We start from the raw sequence: 19549 nt of genomic DNA on the forward strand, positions 1-19549 counted from the left end.
GCACTTATATCCAGAATGTGTAAAGAACTCTTGCAACTAAACAATAAAATGACAAATAACCCAACTTTTTGAATAGACATTTCTCCAAAAATGATATATGAATGGTCACTATGAAAAGATGCTCAACATCATTACTCATTAGAGAAATGCAAATTAAAATAAAATATCACTTCATAGCCACCAGGATGACAAAAATAAAAAAGAAAGAAAATAAAAGTTGGTGAGGATGTGAAGAAACTGGAACACTAGTATATCACCAGCAGGGGTGTAAAATGGTGCAGCCAACTGTTGAAAGCAGTTTGGCAATTTCTAAAAAAAGTTAAATAGAGAATTACCATATGCCCTACCAATTCCTAGGTACAGACCAAAAGAATAGAAAACATGTACACATGAATGCTTATAACAGCATTATTCATATTAGCCCCAAACTGGAAGCAACACAAATGTCCATCAACTGATGTGAGAGGATAAACATAATATGGTATGTCCATGCAGTGGAATATCATTCAGCCATAAAAAAGAATAAACATTATGTTAAATGAAAGAAGCCAGATACAAAAGAACACATGTTGTATGATTCTGTTAAATAAAATTGGACCTGGACATACATATCTTCATTTACTTAAACCTTCACTCTCTCCCTGGTAACCTCATGCAAGAATTATTAACCTTATTTTATCTCCTCTTTCCTGAAGCTGATTGCTGTAAACAGAGGGTAAGTTGGTTGATGTTGGTTGACAAACTCAGTGTTGCAGAATTGATAGTTCAACATAAAATACTCCAGTTTTAACGTGGAATACTTCAAGACCAACATAAAGCATACTAAGACCTCTGGATGATGTCAGAAGGCTGAAATCAGTGCATAACTTTGAGAAATGTCAAGACCCCTCAGTTTCTGCCTGAACCCACACATTCTTTGCTGATCATATATAAACCATCCCTCAGCTCAACCAAAAAGGCAGATTTGGGAATGCTCCTCTGCCTTCTTGTTAGGGTGCTGTCCTGATAGTAGAGCTTTCTCTGCTTCAAACACAGTGACTTACAGATTGGCTTACTGGGCGTCAGGCACACAAATCTGGATTTGAGGGTTTGGTAGTAAAATGTCAAGAATAGATGAATCTATAGAGACAAAAAGTAGATTAGTGGTTGCCAGGATTGGGGGAGTGGGGAAAGGGCAGTGACTGCTATGGATACAGGGTTCTTTTGCAGAGTGATACAATGATAGTGGTGATGGTTGCACAACTAAATGTGAATATATTAAAAACCATGAAATTGTACACTTAAAGTGTTTTATGGCATGTTGCTGGGAGTGAGCCTATGGACTTTTAAGCAATACTAGTTATGTAAGTCTTAAGACAACAGCAATCATTTCTGCAGTAAGGCAGAGTTGCTCTCCTAGCCAAATCAATATAGATCTTGCAGTCAGATTGCTAAGCAATGTTTCCTCCTCTGTTCTTTCCACTGGCCTTCTAACCCTGCCAAACTCCTGCTTCTTAAGAACACCCGCTGCCCCAGGGGAAAGCCCCACCCTTAAACCTCCCTCCCAAGGGACCCCACCCACAAGATGGAGAACTTCCTGCTTCTTTCCTGGGTCCTCGGTTCCCACCGGCGCCACCTGAAGCCCAATCACCTCTCTACACGTTCCCGCCGGTGCCAATTGAAGACCAATCACCTCTTTACATATATTTTTATCACAACCTATATAAATTGAGCCTGAGAAAAATTAAATTGGTCAGCTTAATCAGACATCCTGTCTTGCTGTCCGTTCTTTGTGTCTCTTGCCCCTTCATTCTCTCCTCCAGGTCGTCGACCCCCGTTGATAGTCCTGCGGGTTGGGACAACTGGCGCTCAACGGGCCCGACAGACCGGAGAGGCGAGAACGTTGCCCCCAGGAGGGTGGACCCACCCATGAAAGGAGGTGTCTGCAGCTATGAGACCCTTGCCAGAGTCGCCATGTTCTGAACCCGGCGTGAGACAGAGTCGTATATACTCAATCGGCGACACATTTGAGAAGGTAAGTCATGGGGCAAGCATCCTCGCAAGATTTGTTTGTAGCTGGACTCAAAGAGTCCCTCAGGACACGAGGAACAAGGGTTAAGAAAAAAGATTTGAAACGTTTTTTAGTCTTTATTGAAGATGTGTGTCCCTGGTTCCCTCAAGAAGGGACCATTAGTGAAAAGAAATGGCGATGAGTAGGCGATTGCCTTCAAGACTGTTACAGAGTTTTTAGTCAAGAAAAAGTACCTGCATCAGCATTTAGGTATTGGAACCTTATCAATGATATCTTGCGCGTTCATCGTGAGTGGCCCGATTTACAAAAAGTTGTCATTGAGGGAGAAAAAAACCATGAGATCCCGCTCTCGTCCCCCCTCCGAGGCTTCTCGGCCAGCCTCCCCTTCTCTCAAAGAACATCCTTCAGATTCCGCTGCAAACCCCTCTCAAATATCGGACAGACTTCCACCCTTACCGACTGTCGAGTCTCTTTCCCTGTCACTGATGGAAAAAGTTTCCTCCCCTAATAACTCCGCTGACTCCCGTCCTCTCCCTGCTATCCCTCCCCCAAATATTTACCCTAGCCTCATCAACTTAAGTCCTGCTGAGCCCCTTGATCCCGCTGATGAAGCCACTTTAGAAGAAGAGGCAGCGCATTATAACAATCCTGACTGGCCACCTAAGGCCACTACCATCGCCCTTGCCTCTGCACTTCACCCACAAGCAGTAACCTTACCACCCTTCATTCCCCCGCCATGGTATCACTCCCCTGTTCTTGACCAAATGTTTCCCACCTTCTCCTCTCTCTCCCGTGTGCGTTACATGCTGCAAATGACCTCTCAGTCCTCAGACAGATGGTCAAAAATAGAAAAGAACAAATCCAACTCCTACAAGCCATTCGCGACCTAGATCAAGAGCTCTCCAAACTAACCCATTTAACCCACATCCCAAATTCTTCCTCTAAAAGAACTCCCCCTCCCTCGAAATCACTTTTTCACAAAACAAAAAAATCCCCAACCCTGTCCTGACTTTTCCTGTCTCCCTACAGAGTGGGGTTTCTATTCCCCGGAGCCCCTCCCCTAAGTTATTTGACCCCGATAACCCTGAAGAAGAGAGCACTGATCCTGATATGAGACAAGAAAGTCCCGTGAGTACTACTCTTGATGATAAAGCCCAGAGAGATTCATGGCACGACGATGGAGATGACCATCTAAACGATAGCCCTGAAGACCGAGCCGAAAGAGGCCCGTGTCCTAGCGACAGGCCTCCAGGGATGAGAGACCCAGCCCCTATAAAAAGAACATCCTTTTCACCCCTAGATATCCGAGCTCTAGAGAAGCTCAAGTCAGCTGTTTCCAATTATGGGCCTACCGCCCCATTTACTCTAGCTCTGTTAGAATCTATCACCAATGATTGGCTTACCCCAAATGAATTCCATCAGCTTGCTCGCGCAGCCTTAAATGGGGGAGACTTTGTTCTTTGGAAAGCCGAGCTTGCCAAATTCGCTAAAGAAATCGAAAGTAAAAATCTAACCCGACCCAGTTCCTGAGACTGGACAGCAAAAAAAAAGCTCCTTATAACACTCAAGCAGTCCAAGCACACTTTCCCACAGGCCTCTTGGCTCAAGTTAGACAAGTTGGCTTCGGAGCCTGGAAAAAGTTACCCCCTAAAAGAGCCGCTACTGCCGCTGTTACTAAGATATGGCAGGAAGCAGACGAGCCTTACAGCTCTTTTGTCAGCCGCCTCTGCACATGTTCGCAATCCAAGAGCCCGACAACCCTTTTATTAAACAGCTGGCTTTTGAGAATGCTAATCTGGTCTGTCAAGAACTGCTTCAGCATCACCGCAAAGAGTCAGTGTCCGACTTCGTGCGCCTCTGTGCAGGCGCCGGAACTAGTCATGCCATTGGACTGGCTATCGAAGTTGCCTTGCAGAGGGCAGGCATTGCCTCAACACAAAAAACTTGCTTTAATTGCAAGCAGCCTGGCCATTTTGCCAAAGACTGCCCACAGCCCCGAGTCCCTCGGCCTCCCAATCCTGACCCCAATCCACCCCCTTTTAATAATCCTTGCAATACCCCCAAGACCAGTTAATCCGTCCCCCCCTCCACCCCTTGTCCCAGATGTCATAAAGGATATCACTGGGCCAAAGAATGCCAGTCAAAAACCGATATACATGGTCTGCCCCTCCCTTTTAAGAACCAGGGAAACCCCTTCAGGGGGCAGCTGCCGGCCCCCCTGCAGAAGATGAACCCCAGGGCAATTGGGTTCATCCCCCCGACAGTAACCCAAAATCAATTTCAGACCTCTGGAGAGCCACAAAAAACAGCCCAGGATTGGACCTCTGTTCCACCACCAGTACAATATTGACTCCAGAAGAAGGGACAAAGCTTCTACAGATGGGCATCCGAGGGCCCCTCCCCCCTAACACTTTCGGCTTAATTCTGGGATGCGCTTCAGCCTCCCTAAAAGGGCTTCAAATATACCCTAGAGTAATTGATCCAGATTTCAAAGGAGAAATTCAGATCCTAGCCTCCACTCTTAAAGGCCCTCTATATATTCCAGCAGAATATACCCTTGCCCAACTTCTTCTCCTACCCCTTATCCCTTCCTCCAATAAGTGCCTTAAAGAGCACCATGAAACGAGTGACATAGGCACCACAGATGTCTATTGGACTCAACAAATTATGCGTGCCCGCCCCATGCTAACTCTGTCCTTAAATGGGAAAGCCTTTCAAGGCCTCCTAGACTCAGGAGCAGATGCCACTGTTATTGCCAAAGAGCAGTGGCCCCCTTCCTGGCCCCTTACAAACTCCACCACCCACCTACAGGGAATCGGACAGTCACAAAACCCTTAAGTTAGTTCCCAGTCCCTTCATTAGTCAGACCAAGAAGGGAATTCAGGGACAGTTATTCCTTTTGTAATTCCTAGGGTTCCAGTCAATTTGTGGGGACGAGACATTCTCTCTCAAATGAATATTATTATGTGTAGCCCAAATGAGTTAGTAACCAAGCAAATGCTGACACAAGGCTACTTGCCCGGCCAAGGGTTAGGACAGAATGCACAAGGCATTAAAACTCCTGTGACCATCGTATCAAATACTCAGAGAAAGGGACTAGGATCCCCTTTCTCCTAGAGGCCACAATCATGCCTGTACCCCAGCAACATGCCGATAAAATAACATGGAAAACTACCGAGCCTGTCTGGGTTGATCAGTGGCCCCTAAATGCAGAAAAATTACATGCCGCCATGCAGCTTGTGCAGGAGCAACTGGCAGCAGGCCATATTGAGCCTTCCAGTTCTCCTTGGAATACCCCCATTTTCATCATCACAAAAAAATCAGGCAAATGGAGGCTCCTACAAGACCTTCGAGCCATTAATAAAGTTATGGTCCCTATGGGCACCTTGCAGCCCGGCCTCCCATCCCCTGCTGCTATACCCATAAACTATTATAAGATTGTTATAGACCTGCAAGATTGCTTCTTTACTATTCCCCTCCACCCAGATGATTGTATCCATTTTGCCTTTAGCCTTCCCCAGATCAACTTTAACAAACCAACGCCTAGGTATGAATGGCGTGTTCTTCCCCAAGGTATGGTGAATAGCCCTACCTTAGCCCAAAAATTCGTAGCCCAAATTCTAGACCCCGTTAAGAGACAATGGCCTCATATTTACTTCCTTCATTACATGGATGACATACTTATTGCTTCCCCTGATGAAGCTCAAGGTATTGCCTTTTCCAACACCTCCTAGAAACCCTTGAAGCCTCCCACTTGAAAATTGCTCCCAATAAAATTCAGTTTTCCGAACCCTATACTTACCTGGGCTATAGCCTCCAAGCTCACTGAATTTTCACACCCAAAAGAGAGCTCCACATTTCTTCCCTTAAAACGCTGCATGACTTTCAAAAATTGCTAGGCAACCTACAGTTTTTAAGTCCATACCTGAAACTCCCCCCTGAAAGCTTAACTCCCTTAAACAATTTACTAGCAGGCGACTCACATCCCCTCTCCCCCTGCACCCTAACACCCCTAGCAGTTGCTGCTATATAGAACAGATAAATCAAGCTGTCTACAAACCTCCTTTCAGATTGACTACTCCTGCCACCACCCATGCTCCAGTAGGAGTTTTTTGGCAGTCTACCAAGACCCTTGAACAACGAGGCAAGCCTCTTCTTTGGGTCTACCTCTCTAGCAAACCTGTGAAAGTTCTAACACGTTACTTTTCCCTAGCTGCCTCTGTTATTATAAAAGGAAGAAAACTAAGCAGACAGTATTTTGGTAAAGATCCCGATATCCTTGTTGTTCCATATACTACAGAGCAGATAGATTGGTTGCTACAAACCAACGATGACTGGGGTATCGCTTGTGCCTCCTTTGCTGGGACCATAGATAATCATTATCCCATTGACCCTTTAATTCAGTTTAGCAGACTACATCCCCTCGTTTTTCCCAAAGTTACCTCCCCCTCTCCTTTGCGAGAAGCCCTCCTCGTCTTCACAGACAGCTCAGCAACAGGGCGGGCAGCATATGTTATTCAAAATAAAACCCCCATCTCCCTGCCCACTCCCTTTTCATCCGCCCAACTTGTTGAACTTCATGCAGTCCTCCAAGTGTTTCAATCGCTCTCTAATACCCCTTTCAATCTCTATACAGATAGCTCTTACATAGCCCACTCAGTACCTCTCCTAGAAACCACTCCCTTTATTAAGCCTTCCTCCAACGCCGCTGATCTGTTCAGACAAATTCAATATCTCATATTCCGACGCTCCAACCCCTTTTTCATTGGCCACTTGCGAGCTCACACAGGACTCCCCGGCCCTCTTTCGGCAGGCAATGCCCTTGCTGATCAAGCCGCCCGTACCCTTCCCCTAATAGCGCTAGCCTTCAGCAGTACACCCCTAAGTCAAGCTCAGCATGCTCACTCCCTCCACTACCTTTCAGCAAATACTCTGCGACTCATGTTCAAAATTACCAGAGAGAAAGCCTGAGAAATTGTCAAAAAATGTAATGACTGCGCTCCACATCTTCCTGTTCCTCATTTAGGAGTGAACCCTTGGGGACTAATCCCGAATGAAATTTGGCAAATAGATGTCACTCATTTCACCCCCTTTAGGAAGATGAAGTACCTCCATGTTACTATAGATACCTTTAGTGGTTTTATCTTTGCATCACCCCTTACTGGAGAGGCTTCTAAAGATGTCATTACCCACACCTTGCACTGTTTTACAGTGCTAGGCAAGCCGAAGATCATAAAAATCAACAATGGGCCAGGTTACACAGGAGCTAAATTCTAGCGCTTCTGTTCTGACTTCCAAATAAAACATATCACAGGCATCCCATATAATCCCCAAGGACAAGGAATTGCAGAGCGAGCTCATCAAACTCTTAAAAACACACTCTCCCGCCTCAAGAACAATCCCCTCCTCTATACAACCATCAGCCCCCACAATCAACTTAGCCATGCCTTGTTTGTCATTAACTTCTTGCCGCTTGACTCCCACGGACGCTCAGCTGCTGATCGGTTATGGCACCCTAAAACCAATGAACTTCAAGCGTTAGTAAAATGGAAAGATCCACTGACCTTCACATGGAAAAGTCCCGACCCCGTTATTATCTGGGGCCGAGGGTCCATCTGCATTTATGACCAACAAAACTCCGAGCCTCGATGGCTCCCTGAAAGGCTAGTTAAAACTGCTAACTTACCACAGTCCAGACTGGAGCTTCCATCTCCGCCTGAGACAAATTCTTTTTCCAATTGCAGATGCAGTTGCCAAAAATCCTCATCCTCCTGATCATGACCACAGCTCTGAGCCATCAGCCAGCGCAGCAACCCGCGAGATCCTGACACTTTCCCTGGAACTACACCTGGATAGTGCTTTCTGAAAGAGGAGATGTTTGGTCCCACTCTCAAACCTCGCCAGACGTCTGGTGGCCAAGCGTTTTACAACCTGATCTCTGTAAGCTAGCCCTAGGTGCAAGAGCCCCTTGGGGAGTAGAACATCTTTTCGAGCAGAGTGAAGCACCCCTTATCTCTCGTGCAGGTCTCGCCACCCCCGGTTGCTCTGATGCAGGGCGCCAGTCAGTTCTTAGATCATATTCCTTTTATATTTGTCGCCAGGCAGCACCGACCCCGTAGCCTCCTTCATAAATGCGGAGGCAAGACAGACTATTATTGTGCGTCATGGGGGTGTGAGACCATGAGAGATACTTACTGGAGACCCTCCTCCTCCTGGGATTATATTACTGCCAAAGCCAATTATACCCACCACCCTTTTAAAGGGCAAAAATACCCTGAAGCACTCCTCGAGTGCTTCCCTAGAAATATTACCAAAGGTTGGTGCATCCTCTTTCTATCACACTCACTGAAGAAGAGAAAAAAGCCTCAAGTTAGGCACAAGGATACACTTGGGGTCTTCGTTTCTATAAAGAACATTATGATAGGCATCACCTTTACTATTAAACTCCTTAAAGATTTCCCTGCCACCCCTTCTGCTGCTATAGGCCCAAATACAGTCCTAGGTGAGAAGCACCCTCCTCCACCGAAGCCTTCCGCCCTTTCGCCTAACCATAGCTTCACAACTAGCAGTCTTAAACCCTCCCCTACACTGCCAGTGTTCACCCTAGCGAGCTCTAAAGACCTTGTCCTCACCCTTATAAATCAAACCTTCCTTAGTCTTAATTCCACCACTCCTGAGCTTACCGCCGAATGTTGGTTATGTTACCACTCTTCCCCCCTTTTTTATGAAGGTGCTGCCATCCCTGGCAACTTCTCCACCTCCAATGATACCTACAACTGCTGTTGGAAACGCGCTAGTTGGGAAGGCCTAACCTTAGCCCAAGTAGTCCGTAACAGGACTTGTATAACTAACACTCTTCAAAAGATCCCTCATGAGTACACCCACCTCTGTCGAGAAATCTTCTCCATTGGATGGGGACCCCAATTTATAGTTCCCCCCAATGACACCTGGTGGGCCTGCTTAGACGGACTCACCCCCTGTGCCTACAATCCCATTTTACAAGAGCATGGATTTTGTGTTCTCATAAAAGTTACACCCAGGCTCATTTACTACCAGCCTGATGAGTTCTTCCATATCTGGGAACAATCTTCAGACCCTTCCCTCCCTAAACGCTCCCGCCGAGAACCCATTACTGCTGTTACTATCGCTGTTCTGCTTGGCCTAGGGACTGTAGGTGCAGGCACAGGCATATCTTCTCTGCTTCTTTCTAACTCCCACTATCACGAGCTCAGTGCCACTATAGATCAATATATCCAAGAATTGCAGAAAGGAATCTCTGACCTGACAGATTCAATCACGTCCCTCGCTGAAGTAGTTCTCCAAAACCTCAGAGGGCTCGACCTACTCTTTCTGCAGCAAGGCAGGCTTTGCGCCGCCCTGAAAGAAGAGTGCTGCTTCTATGCTGATAAAACAGGAGTAGTTAGAGATAGTATGAAAAGAGTTAGAGAAGGGTTAGAAAAAAGAAAGAAAGAGAGCAAGATGAAAGTTGGTATAAAAATTGGTTTTCAGCCTCCCCATGGCTTACTACTCTCTTGCCCTCTCTCCTAGGCCCCCTCATAGGATTGATATTGCTCTTGTCTTTTGGCCCTTGGGCTCTTAAACATTTGACAACCCTTACAAAGAGACAAATAGATACCCTTGTTGGCAAACCTATCCAAGTCCACTATCACAAACTAGCTCGCGAGAGTGATGACGACGACGAAGCACCCCCTTCTATCTCTTCTCAGCAAAAGTAAGCACCAGCGCGACCCTCCCAGGAGTCTCTGAGTGCCGGTTGAGTACTAAGGGGGATGCGAGGCAAAGCACTGCAAAAGAAAGGCTAATGCCTGCCCTGGGTTCCTTGAGGGACATACCTGATTGCATAAAGGTTTGTGTCCTGCATCCTCCTCTCCTCAGGAAAAAGACACCTTGTGCTTAATAGAGAAACTCTTTCTCTTTAGCAGAGCCTGTATGACTAAGAGTCCTCTTCACGCACCAGATATCCACTGAGGATCAGGCCCCTGTCCCCGCCCCTTAGCCTGCTCAACCAAAATCGTCTTAATTTTTAATAAAGAAAGGGGGAGATGCTGGGAGCGAGCCTATGGACTTTTAAGCAATGCTAGTTATGTAAGTCTTAAGACAACAGCAATCATTTATGCAGTAAGGCAGAGTTGCTCTCCTAGCCAAATCAATATAGATCTTGCAGTCAGATTGCTAAGCAATGTTTCCTCCTCTGTTCTTTCCACTGGCCTTCTAACCCTGCCAAACTCCTGCTTCTCAAGAACAGCCGCTGCCCCAGGGGAAAGCCCCACCCTTAAACCTCCCTCCCAAGGGCCCCCACCCACAAGATGGCGAACTTCCTGCTTCTCTCCCGGGTCCTCGGTTCCCACCGGCGCCCCCGAAGCCCAATCACCTCTCTACACGTTCCCGCCGGCGCCAACTGAAGACCAATCAACTCTTTACATATATTTTCATCACAACCTATATAAATTGAGCCTGAGAAAAATTAAATTGGTCAGCTTGATCAGACATCCTGTCTTGCTGTCCGTTCTTTGTGTCTCTTGCCCCTTCATTCTCTCCTCCAGGTCGTCGACCCCCGTTGATAGTCCTGCGGGTCGGGACAGCATGTGAATTATATCTCAAAAAAAAAAATTGAAATGATATGTTTGTGTATGCAAAGAAAACCCTGAAAGTCACACAACCAAACTCCACACAGAGGTTACCTTTGCACAATAAGGTTTATACATTTCTGTATTGTCTGATTTCACAATGAGGATGTATAACTTGGGTAATTTTTTAAAATAACAATAGTAAAAAGACAACAGAATAGAGGAACTGTATTTGTTTCTGGGAAAGTGGGAAGGACATTCAGATTCTCGCTGTATCGTGAGAAAATCCCTATCAACTTGCAGGGCCACTTCCAGTGTCACTGCCCCAGGGAAGACTTTTGCAGACAGATTATCTATAACCTCCTGACAGGCAGCTATGACAGCACAAGTTGGCTCTTGGTAACTAGGTGATGTCAGATTGTCTTTTTCAAATTCAGTTAAAAATCAGATAATTCAAACTGATTCCTTTGATTCTTTGTACAACACTTTACATCTAACCAAATTCTTCTCTTTTGTCCTGAAATTACAAAAAGAATATACATTTTAAATTCAAGCATTACAGAAGTATATAAAGTAAGAGGGTTAAAAACTTTCTCTAAACATTCACCTCCTACACCTAATCTTAAGAATGACAAGTTGTTAACAATTTGGAGCCATTCATTCTTCATGACAAAAAACTGTTAGTTCTAGTAGTTAACCAGTTGTACAAGTTGGATCTGTTTGGGAAAATTGTAATCGTGTCATGCAGAATTAAGAGTCAAATCAAACCGTCTCCTGTGTGAAGTTTTCCCTGTAGGCCATCTTCAAAACTTAGGTTCTTGAATTAGGGCTCAAGTTGATTGAAAGTTCAAGACTCTGTCAGTAGCAACACCTGGGATAAAAGGAATTCAAGAAAAGATTTCAAAGTCTCAGCTGCTAGGATAACAGTTTATATGCATGTCCCAGTGGGCAAATATGCTCACTTACATATTTATCACTTTCTGGTTTTCAGTTTCAAACAACGAAAGAATACTTCTTCCCATCCTGTTGGAGGACTACAAAGTACAGGTAAGTTCCAAGGACCCTAGGAAGCCAGGAACTCACGCAGGACTGCACAGGGCCGGGCTGCAGAAGGGCTGGGTTACAAATGAGACAGGGACCATGGGCCTAGATGAGTAGGGTGAGGGCCTCTGGAAAAAACAAAGCAAGATAAATCCATTGTGGGATTTTGCCAGTCCCCTCCCTGCTTCTGACCCACAGACAAGGGAGGAGACGCAATGAGATATCGAAGACCTGAAAGGGACAGCCAGGGGGCTCAAGGTGTAACAGCTCAAGAGTGGTGCTGAAAGAGCACCTCTCATATTTATTGATCAGGAATCACATTCTTGAGTGGGTGAACAAGTTTCTAGACACAGTGATTAACATGCTTTACTCCAGGAATGTAATTGCCTCTGTTAGGCTGGAGGAAGGAAAAACAAGGACATGCAAACAGAACACAGAGATATCATGAAAGGAGAACAGACCAGACCCCAAGTTCTGTGCCTTATACGGAAAGGGGACAGCTCTTCCTGAATTCCATCCTTCTGATGTGCCAACTAAGACCCAGATGTCAGCCTCCTCCCTCTTGGAAGGAAAAAAAGTTTCTAGTTGTTTGTCATGTCACCTTTAGTCAATCATACCTCTCCACACCCCTAGGATAGCTTGCCCACTCCTCTCCCACCTAACCCCTTATAAGCCCTCACCTCCCTGACCGGGTGTGACTTCCCCAGCCTCCATTTACATAGACTGGTGAACCTCGCCTGGGAATTGCGCTCAAATAAATTGCCTGGCCCTTTGTTGCCTCTTGTCGCCTGCTTATTTTGGTTAGAATTTATCTTATATTTGGTGCCAAAACCCAGGAAGGAGCATGGGCGCGGGGTCCCAACTGGCCACTGGTCACCCTGTCCCCTCCTTCCCCAACCCGGGACCTCAGCCTGCTCTCCGCTGCATGGACTATTTTCCAGTGAGTCCCTCAGTTTCCACCAGTCTGTTTCCCTTCCTAACTCCATTTCACCTGGTCCATCCAAAATTGTAGCTACATCCAGGTTTGGGCATTCAGCCCATCTGCTGCAGGCATCTGGGATACCCACCCCTGGCCCTGCAGTGTGGGAGACGTCCCTCATCCAGGCTCCCAGGATGTCTCCCCTGACTTGGCGCGCATGGAATGCTGGGCACTCCTCTCAGCGGGATTAGTTGGGAAGTGGCGCAGACATAGGGAACCAGCCCTCGAAAGCAGAGGCTCAGATCCCACTGTGGTGTCTCATTTCTAATTTGGCTACTTTATATATGTCCCAGGAAGTTCATAAATGGAAGCTAGTCTTTCTTTGCTTTGAGACTGGGCCTCAGTATCCCTTGGACAACCAGTCTCGCTGGCCACCTGAGGGAACTTTCGATTTTAGCCTCCTCACTGACTTGATTAGTTACTGCCACTGGAGTGGAGAGTGGAGTGAAATCCCATATGTGCAGGCTTTTTGGACTTTGTGCTTCCACCCAAACCTTTATGTTAAGTGTTCAATGACCCAAGTTCTCCTGGCCCGATCTCCAGTTAAAAATTGTCAGCCTCTTACTCTGCCCAGTCCTTCTTCCTTTTCAGATCTGCCAGAGGACCTTAGTCTCCCACCTCTCTCAGCTTGCTACCCCCACCCCTCTCTGCCACCATCTTTAAGTTATTTGTGCTTCCCCATGTTGCTGCCATCTTAAAGTCCTACATTCTTAACCATGCCATTGTCCTGCTCCTCTCCTCTTCTGGTGGCTGCACTGTTGGATTTTCCCAGAGGAGGACGCCACCCCAAATCACTCACGAAAGGCGTCTCTTGATGCAATAAGCAAGAGGAATTTATTCAGGAACCAGCTAGCTGGGGTCCAAGTTAGCCCGACGCAGCGGGTCTCAACAAGGACCCTGAGCACACAAAGCCAGAAGGTTTTATAGCATTTTCAAAGGGGGCAACATTTTCCACAATCACAATACAGTGTTTTTTCATAGACACATAAATCTTTGTCGGGGCCACATCCTGGGGTCTGGTTAGATAAGATTACCTTCGGAATGTTTAGGGTGGTTCTAGTAAGATAAGCTTGCTGTGTATGATTAACTGATTTGAGGTCAGCTAATTAAAGGTCACTACATTTAACACTGGCTGACTAACTTGTTTTTCAAGATTCTAATTATTTTCCTCCTTCTAGGTTAGGGGGTGGTATTTAAGCCTTTAAGATGGCTGTACTTATGCTAACTTTTGATTCTTCAGATCCTACATTTCCCCACTTCTCTTTAGGGACATTCCAATCATGGAATGGTTTGTGTTTCCTTGTTGGGTGAGTGAATGATATTGTTGCTTCAACATCAGTACATGAACGGCACTCACTCTTTCTCTAACAAAAGTTATCAGCCGATTTAGTATGCAGGGTCCTAAAGTGAGGAGCAACACAAGGATGAGTAAGGGCCCAGACAGAGTGGATATCAGGGTTGTAAACTACGGGGATCTAGTGAACCAAGATTCAAATAGCCCTTGGCCGGCTTCCCGTTCTTTCTTTCTCTGGTCTAGCCCTTCTCTAAGCTTTGACATTGAATCTCTTACTATTCCGGAATGGTCTGCATAAAAGCAGCATTCTTCTTTTAAAGCTGCACACAGTCCTCCTTCTTTTAGGAACAGCAGATCCAGCCCTCGTCTATTCTGCAAGACTACTTCAGAGAGGGAAGTCAGAGATTCTTCAAGTTTTGTAATGGATTGCTCTATGGTCTTTAAGTCTTCATCAATAGCTGTCCTTAGTCCTTCATAATGTTGGTTCCCTTGGACAATAGCGGCTGCCCCCGTTCTCACTCTGGCTGCGACTCCTATCTCTAACAACACAGCTAAGGTCAGCGAGACCGGCTCTCTCTTATATCTATGCCTAGGTTCAAATTCAGCTACGAATGAGAGATCATCATGATACAGCAACCTGGGCACCAGCTGAACCATGATACAGAAATCACGGGAGGAGTTGAAGGCAGAAGTAGAGACACATGGGGTCACTCCAGTGTTACAAGCCCACTATCCCTCGGGAGGAGGGATTAAATACCTGTTTTTACCAGGGAAGGCTATGGGTATGGTCTCATTCTTTCTTCTACAGATAGAGACTCTAGCTGCTGCTACGGAAAAGGGGCGATGACCGCTCTGGCTGCTTCGTGCTGAGAAGGGGGCGCAGTAAAGGGTGCAGCTAGGTCTCCATCACTGGTCAGTTGAGAGGGCCTCAGAAGGCTGGCGCTTCCATTCTGGGTTTCATTTCTATTACTATTTGCAGTTTTGTGGCTTCTAGGCAAGATAAAACAAATTGTGTTATTAGGTTATGTAGCAACATCTGGAGTTGGATTTTTTATTCTGGAAGGAGGCTGCATTATTGAAACAATACTTCTCTCTAAAATCACTCTCATTTTTACTAGAAGTAACTAGGTTAAGAAAATAATTAACAGCTGGCTTGATTATTTGCACAGGTGCAGCAAGAAGAGCAATTGATTACACAGGCTCTTTTAAATATGCTTTGCTGGAACTTTTTGTAAGGAATTTCAGATTGAACTTTTAAAGGCTTCTTGAGGCCAGACAGCCAAGCCAGACTTGCCATCAGGCTTTGCCTGCAGTACCTGTAGATTTGGATGAATTCTTCTCTTCTCGAGGTCTCTGCACCTGCCAGGAAGTGACCTTCTTTACTCACCTGGTAAGGCTGCTGGGAACTCTGTAAGCAAGGTACCAGGCCAGTTCTTCCAAGGGGCTTTGTTGGCTTTATAAAGTCAATCTTAGTTCCTTAAAGTTGTTCACATCTGAGTCCATACACATGTCTCTCAGGTATGACATTCCAGTCAAAGCCCTGGTAGTATAACCAGTGTTCTTAAGTAGTCTTCTCACAAGGAAAGCAGATTCTTATTGAACTCGTGCAAATAAACATACTGCCATGGAATACAAAAACAGTCACTGAAAGTTTTTAAACTCTGGAGGGATCAGGTAGAGAGAAGGATGTTTCAATTCTGAGTCATTTACTAAACTGTTGTCAGTTTAAGAGAACAAGGTTAAAACACTTTATCAGCAACATTTGAAACAAAAAGACACAAAATCATTTTCTTTAGTTTATGTAAACTTATGTAACTAATACCTGTTCTGCTCAAATCTAGTTCTTTACTAGTTTAGGAATAATAAAACTGACTATAAATGACAAAAGACTTACAAATGACAATGGTTAAAGATCTGATGAGAGCTTACTGTAAGACAGTTGACATAAGGAAATTCTGATATTTCTGTAATACAAAACATTCACTAACAAAATTTAGCATCATTCTCTTTGACAGTGCTTTTCTGGTAAATATATATATCTATATATATATATATATATATATAGATATATATATCAGATAAACAAGCCAAACCAGTCAAATACTTTCTCCAATGAGAAAAAATCTTCTGACATGTTCCAAGGGCCCTCTGGAACATGTCAGAGTTAACTAGAGGTAAAAGCACTTTTTTGCATTTAATTCTATTAGAACTGTCTATCATTACACATTTATTATCTATATACCCAGCACAGTAAACGAGATACTTTAAAAAGGTGGGGCAGCAGGGGAGACTGCTGCTGTCAGTTTAAAAGACAATATATATAAAGTCAAAATAATTCTAGGTTACTAAGCATTCTTGAGAGAATGGTAGCAGATGGTAGATTCCTCTGCTTTCATCTTCAGGAAGGGAAAAAAAGCTACAATAAGAATTCACATTTAGCTGAAAGAACTGTCTAAACTCAAGGCAGAGTATAATATCACCAGGCATACAAAAGACCTGTTAGAGATACATACAAAGAATGAATATGGCTATAGTCAAATTCAACTTAAAAGTTTAAGCAGAATTTCAAATTTAAATGTCTCTTTCTTTCACACAGATATTCATATATGACCAGAAATATGCTTTGAGATGAAAGAGATCAGGCATTTTACTTCTTAATTTAGGGACTGAGAAATGACCTTTGGCTTACAATCAATAGCTTACAAACAGTGAAAATAATAAGAACATAACTCAGCATAAGTGTCTAAGACCAGATACAAAAAAGCAGAGAAAGTGCTTAAGTCTACAGGTCTTCCCTGAAAGCTTCAAGAATGTTTTACTCTTTAATAGTAGATAGAGCTTTTTAATAGAATTTGCATAGCAGCTTATAAGATTATTTGCATTAAAAAAAGATGGAGTCCTCCATGTTTTTTAAAACATACAAACATATCCACAGCATATAAATTAAACAAGAAGACCTGGTGGTTCTCAAAAAAATCTATTACAACTTTTCTCAAAAGTAGTCACACGTTCGTCCATCTAAACCTTTACAGTGAAACCTATTTTTCTGGGAGAAACATAATCTTGTCCAGATTCTACAGTTTAATTTTTAAGAATAAATTTTGGTTTGTTAACTAAGTGCATTTAATCAGCTGAAAAAAGCTTTGTTACCATTCTGCTTAGGAATTCAATTTCTCAGGCTATGCAATCATTTTCAATAACAAAATATTTCAAAGGCAAATAAGGGTTATACAGTTAACAAACTTTAGCTTTTAGTCTTTTTAATATTACGATTTTATGGCAACTCACTGAGACTTTAAGCATGAGAAACTGCTTTGATCTTTCAACACTAAGAGCAGACTAACAGTTAAAAAAACTGTTTAACTGGAAACGAGATTCTAATTTTGCTGTGCACTCGATACCAAGACTTACTCGCTTCAATTTCACATAGCATGACTATACTAACTCTTCCACAAGCCTTCTACAACTTTCTTTTTACATTCAGTGTTCTCTCTCTTTAACAATCACTCTCTTTTACTTTCAACAAAACGAATTTCCGTTCTTTACACTTTCTCTCATCAAAACATACATCTTGCAGCATAGAGAAATGCCCTCTCCATCACCTTAAGCAGTTCTAACCAGAACTCAAAACTATTAGAAACTTCAACCTCCAGTGAACACTGAGAAGCAGGACACTGCAAACTGTCAAACCAACATTCCCTAGACTGACAAACTTATGAACACATTCTACAATTTCTGCAACCATGAGCTTCACAGCACAATCTCCCAGCAAACACAGAGCACATCTTCTCAACTTAACAAAACTCTAAGGCTTTAAGTTACTACAAAGATTCTCAGGCTGCAGGTAGACATACACACTGCAACACACAATTAAAAAGGTGTTCACTTGCCACACTTATCCAGCTCACCTACCTGCAACAACTATGCTAGCCTACTCACAAGCCCCCCACTGAACACTAGACAAAGCCAAGCTTCTAAGCATTCTATTCTTAAAAGATTTAGCAGATAACATGACTCAAATGACTCTAGGTAAACTCAGGCAGCCAACAACTACCAAGACATGCCCTCCTTAGGCAAACTCAAATTAGCATTAATGCTTAACACTTTTTTATCAGGTTTTCTGGAAGTTTTAGAATACTCAATTTTCACAAGCGCTTGTCTTTAAATCAATTTCATTAATACCATCCGGAGGTAGAAAGATATATTCATTTACACACTTAGGGGGTTGTCTGAATCTGTCCCATTGTCAGTATAACAATTATTAGGCACGTGAAAGACACAAAAAACAGACACACACAGATTAGACACACAGCGGCCGCTTTTTGTTTTCTTCAGATTTTTGACTAAAAACCGAAAAGAATCAGTGGGTTGATACTCTTGGCGCCCTAAAATCAACCCTATCTCATCAGATTCACCTTGCCAGAAAAACAGACGGGAGGCTACCAGGCGTCCCTGGCCTCCCAACCTCCCCGAGGCGTCCCCCAGGGTTGCAGCCTGCGGTGCTCCTAGTACGTCTACCGACCGCAGTCTCAACCCCTTTACAGGATCGGGACAGCTGCCAGACAGTGGGTACCCCCTTTCAGAATTCTGACCGGTCTCACTGAAAAACAGAAAACAGAACACAGACAAACCAAGGCGCCACTAATCTTACCTCTTCCTCCAAGAGCGACTTCGGGAGTGAAGCGGGGTGAGCGCATGATCCCGGACGAGCCCTCAAATGTTGGATTTTCCCAGAGGAGGACGCCACCCCAAATCACTCACGAAAGGCGTCTCTTGATGCAATAAGCAAGAGGAATTTATTCAGGAACCAGCTAGCTGGGGTCCAAGTTAGCCCGACGCAGCGGGTCTCAACAAGGACCCTGAGCACACAAAGCCAGAAGGTTTTATAGCATTTTCAAAGGGGGCAACATTTTCCACAATCACAATACAGTGTTTTTTCATAGACACATAAATCTTTGCCGGGGCCACATCCTGGGGTCTGGTTAGATAAGATTACCTTCGGAATGTTTAGGGTGATTCTAGTAAGATAAGCTTGCTGTGTATGATTAACTGATTTGAGGTCAGCTAATTAAAGGTCACTACATTTAACACTGGCTGACTAACTTGTTTTTCAAGATTCTAATAATTTTCCTCCTTCTAGGTTAGGGGGTGGTATTTAAGCCTTTAAGATGGCTGTACTTATGCTAACTTTTGATTCTTCAGATCCTACAGCACCACCTCCTCTCCCTCTCCTTCCACCTTCATCGCCCCCTTCACCCACCAGAACATGCTCCTCCCACCCTCCAGTTCTGAAAGCCACGGACAAGAAGCTAAAGAGAAAGAAAGCAATTAAATATTAGTAACTCAAATCTTTATATCAGTTTGTGTATATGCTTTTATATGAAAAGTGTTGCTAACTGTAGTCATTATGTCTCAATTTGTATGTTTGTGTGTCTCAGTGTGTAAATGAAAAATATTTTCTTGCCTCCAGATGATATTAATAAAAATTTATTTAAAAACAAGCGCTTGTGAAAACTGAGCATTCTAAAACTCCCAGAAAATCTAATAAAAAACATTAACCATTAATGCTAATTTAAGTTGAACTGAAATGGACATGTCCTTATGGTTATCAGCTGCCTAAGTTGACCTAAAGTCAT

At 44.1% G+C, this 19549-nt stretch overlaps 1 protein-coding gene and 1 long non-coding RNA gene across 5 annotated transcripts in view; both read right to left on the bottom strand.

The window, feature by feature from the left end:
- ITGAL (integrin subunit alpha L) overlaps positions 1-10107 on the bottom strand; it is a 46271-nt gene extending 36164 nt beyond the window's left edge. Inside the window, exons 1-2 of one of the 4 annotated variants that reach the window (XM_073215311.1) lie at positions 9865-10107; positions 1044-1119 (exon numbers count right to left, since the gene is read on the bottom strand). The gene's annotated coding sequence lies outside the window, so the exon portion shown is untranslated. Of the gene's footprint in view, positions 1-1043; positions 1120-3414; positions 3434-9864 lie in introns of those variants that run through there. The other 3 variants (XM_073215313.1, XM_073215312.1, XM_073215314.1) reach the window with 3 other exon arrangements.
- A 3327-nt stretch (positions 10108-13434) lies between these two features.
- On the bottom strand, positions 13435-15945 carry LOC140844066 (uncharacterized). Its single transcript, XR_012122230.1, has 2 exons — positions 15301-15945; positions 13435-14903 (listed from the first exon to the last, which is right to left on the bottom strand). It is a non-coding gene; the product is annotated as an uncharacterized lncRNA (long non-coding RNA).
- Positions 15946-19549: the final 3604 nt, after the last annotated feature.

The sequence above is a fragment of the Manis javanica genome, chromosome 10, assembly GCF_040802235.1.
Source record: "Manis javanica isolate MJ-LG chromosome 10, MJ_LKY, whole genome shotgun sequence".
Taxonomy (NCBI): Eukaryota; Metazoa; Chordata; class Mammalia; order Pholidota; family Manidae; genus Manis; species Manis javanica.